Raw genomic sequence first — 4,454 nt, 5'->3', positions numbered from 1 at the left:
TGAAAAGAGGAGCTGCAGCAATGTGCAGTAAAACTTTTTTTTTTAAATCAAACCATGTAAACATATTCTGATATAGCCCTCTTAATAGAACTATGAACCTGAAAATGGGTGTAAAATGAGCACTTTAACACAATACTGCAGGAAGGTGGCGCATTGTATTATTATTATTATTATTGAATATTGCCCGATATTGTGTGGCTCCTGTCACTGCATGTGCGTAAGCAGTGTCGGTCAAACGGAGATAACATTAAACACACATCGATGTGAACAGTCAGCACACCCTGCACGCTGGTAATGGTGGGGGTAACACCCCCACGAGGCTATGGTTGACACCCATAAATGTCAAGTATAAATAAGAAAAAAAAATTCAAGCAGAGGACAGGGTGACTCTGCAAACCCAGACACTAGGCTCGCTCGAGATGAGCCAGGTCTGCCCAGAATGGGTCACTGGCGATCGGCGCCCGTTGCATGCTGGGTAGATTTGTGTCCAACATAATCCCGACCTGCTCTGACGTCATGCACATGTAGGCAGCTATAATCTCACGAGATCAAGGCGGCCGCAGTTCTGAGACGCAGGCAGCGCAGTTGCTTTTCACCGACTGCAAGAGCCAGGCAGACCCAGGGCATGCTGGGAAACGCCAGCCTCTCAGCTGATTGGTTCACAATCAACCCAACATGATGACGTTTTATATATACTTTGTTTTTGAATCAGTGGGATTTTAACTGCCGTATATCTGATTTAAAGTCAGAACACATGTGTGGCTGACAGTTATGTTTAGAAGTCAGAGAGACTAAATCCGTTCAGATCACGGATCATCTACAGTCTGTTAATTAAAATCAGCAACAGATCGCATGTAGAATATTTTGACAGCTACTCTGTCATAATTAAAACCACTGGAGACTGTAGCAGCTGATATGTGGGTCTGATTATATTTTATTAAATCGGAATTGCACCACAGTGTTTTTGTCACTTCCTGTTCAGCCTGAAGGCTATTTTCTCCATAGTTTAAACAAATGCAACTGAATGCCCATGTAAATGCAAATTGAAATCTAATGCATTTAAAAAAAATGATTTTGTGTTGTTTTAGCTTTTTATTGATAAAAATGCTGGCATGCGGTTGAAAGCTCTGAAAAAAGCTGTAACGTTGATTTTATTATGGTTTAAATAATATAGTCGCACACACAAAGGTCAAGAATGAGCTTCAATTCTCAAAAAAAAAAAGATTAAAAGGTTTAAAATACAAAAAAATTATATGGTGGCATGATGTTAAAACCAGATTAACTTCAATGTATTTAGATTTTTTTCTTTTAGTTTATTAGGGCTGTTTTCACTCAGGCACTAACGATACATCCCACTAGCACTGAGACTCCAGAGTATTGTGCTGTTGCTGTTAGAGTGGTGCTCCTGATGTGATGATGTGCTACCTTCTGTGACAGCAACTGGCAGCCAAATTGTTTCTCCTTTTTATTAAGAGAACGTCTGCATGGGGCGTAAATATTCAGTTGGCTAAGTAAAGTATAGATGCGGTAAAAGCCTTGAATGAACTCACCCCAATTTTGCCCATAGTGTATGAGTTGTGTTGTCACTGAGCACAAGTGATGCAATGTAAATGTAAGTAGATGTAATATATAATAACTAAAAAAGGGACATCGTTTAATGAGGTTACTGGGGATGGCCTTGAAACAAAAAGTGATTGTCCAATAATGCTCAGCTACAGCAACAAAACATGGCTGACTTGGATGGATGGATGTGTCAACGTGTCAGTGTTGTGTATAAGATTGGCTACTGTTATACAATCACAAAGAGTTTAGAGGTTCATGTTTTGGGTTAGACTGGTTAAACCCCGCCCACTCTTGATTTCTCCCTGTTTTATTCTCCTGTGTCCGTTCAGGAACCAATCACAAACTGGCTTATGTACCTGGCACGCTATTGGTGGGTTTAACACGATGACGATAGAGAATTGACCAAGCAGCTTCTTGTTTACATTAAACATGGCGGCCACCGAAGCGCAGCAACCCGTTGATGCTGCTGTCGCTTCTACATCACCTGGATTGTTGATCTGATTGGTTGAAGAACTATCCAAATGTGAATGGAGTCGTTTGAACTATACCCGTTGGTCACGCCTCTTCCCTCCCTAGACCAACGTTCAATCTCACGTCTTAAAAGACTGAGCTTGGTCTGTTGACTAGTTTTGGGCTTTTCTAAAACCAAAAACACACAAGCAGATTCGTAACCAATGGATTGAACAGTAGGTTTATTTGCTCTAATGCAATTGATTTTAAAATCCCAACCATAATGTTATGAGGTCACATTGAGGCTTGGAATATTCTGTGTATATCTTGTAGAGACTGTGCATTGTAAGCAAAACTGTTAACCTCTTGATTGTCTTTGGTTACGTCAGAATGAAAACAATCTGTGCTACCCTGTAAAAAAGGACCAATGCTCCTCCTTCATTTCCATAGATCACCATCAGGTACACAATCTGACTTTTTCTCCCCTGGGACATGTAACTTTAACCGGTCTTAGGCCAACACACACTTTTTAACACAAACAAGCCAAATCAGGCCAAATTAAATGATTACTAAAGGCATGGGGTGTGGTTGTTAGTCAGTGGTGTAAATGTGCATTATAATGTTTGTGAATTTTAAGCATTGGAATAAACTAAAACAACATGAGCAACCCAATCCATCAAAGGAACAGGGAATGATGGGAAATCAGCAACCAGCAGCAGCCAGAGAGAGCTGGCTTATATAACCTCAAGTGATCCAGGTTAACATAACGAGAACCTGCAGAGGCAACAGAGACACAGGTGAATAACATAAGACCAGCAGGGCCATCACATTTCAACCACAATATGTAGCCTCTGGGCCCTAATTAAATGATCTAAGCGCACAGCATGAAGTGCATGGCGCAGGTGCATTTAAGGGCGTGTCCAAATCCATGTTTCCTAGTTTGACGGCGGAAAAAAAAGAGTCTGTGCACCGGGTACATGGTTCAAAAGGGTTGTACTTAGTGTCTTCATTAATTCATGGTGTGTTTTGGCCGTAACATGCAAAAAAACAACCAGTGTCATCTCCCATTCCCTTTTAAAAGCCAGGCGTGTTTGGTGCATTGCTATTATGATGGCGGATTTGCACCATAATATTTTTATGTGTGTGTGTTGCTGTGCTTCCCTGTGTGTGTAACAAGCATAGTGTGCGTGCACTATGCATAAGCCTAGGGGCGTTTTACTAATGCACTGTTAAAGTAACAATGAAATGCTGCGTTATTGACTTTAGAGCAGGTTTTTGTTGGTTAATGGCGAGATCACTTTCTGCTGCCTCAAGCTAGCAATACGCAAAGAATGCACCTGAACACATCTCACTATAAGACCAGCACAATCATGGGCGCAAAGATGGGTGCAGGTGCATTTGCTATTTAAACGGGAAATTGACAAGTGCATTGGTTTTAAACTAGCAATGACACTTATGTCGGGCTTTACACCGCGCTGGGTGCAACAAAGGACCCTTTGAGTGCATATTCAACACTTTTAATGGGTTTAAAAAGGGTGCGCTCCAAACTACGTAATTCTTTTAAAGATAGCTAAAGACATGAAAGGGGAAGAGAGGTGGAATGAAATGCAGCAAAGCACCGCAGGTCAGAATCAAACGTGCCTCTGTTGTGGCAAGAGCAGAGCTTTATTCATGGGGCGCATACTCAACCGGGTGAGCTTCTCATGCACCCTAGCAAACTTAGTTTTTAACTAGTCTTGTATTGCCAGGAGGGTCTGGCTAGTCCACACAACATTCTGGGATGGGAGAGAAACGTGCTCTGGTCTATTGGCTTTTCTTTAAACCAATCAGTCTTCCTGGGCTGCCGCACAGAGCCACAGTGCTGCAGCAAATTAGCCTCAGGAAGGAACTTGTTTTGGTGGAACGTGTACATTCAAAAGTAGTTTTAGTCGTGCAACAGACAACTCCGATTGGACAGATAGTCTAGCTAGCTGTCTGGATTTACCCTGCAGAGATCTGAGGAGTGGTTAACCTTCTGAGACCTAAGGCCATTTTTACAGTTTATTGTCCGTCTGGATTTAATTTATAAAAAAGCTTTTAAAACATCTACCCTGTTGTCTACAGTCAAGATATGAACATCATTTTTTTTTAGGACAAACTGGGTTATTAGAATATTTGGGTTGCAGTGAGGTCACTTGCATCTTAAAAATGGTTGTAGGGCCTTAAAGACAAATAAATAAAACGGAACATGAATCTTCCAGATATGTATTGATAACACAGACAGATAAATAATACATAAGCCATTTTCCTTTCTAAAACACTTTTCATATGTCTTGGGAGTCACACTCTGAAGAAATAATCATTATAACTTATACAATTGACAAAATACATACATTTTTTCAAAAAAAGTCAAGACGCTTTTGCTCTCATGACATTTACTTATGTCAATAATAACATAATAA

The sequence above is a fragment of the Etheostoma spectabile genome, chromosome 4 (genome assembly GCF_008692095.1).
Source record: "Etheostoma spectabile isolate EspeVRDwgs_2016 chromosome 4, UIUC_Espe_1.0, whole genome shotgun sequence".
Taxonomy (NCBI): domain Eukaryota; kingdom Metazoa; phylum Chordata; class Actinopteri; order Perciformes; family Percidae; genus Etheostoma; species Etheostoma spectabile.
This window is presented reverse-complemented; position numbering follows the sequence as displayed.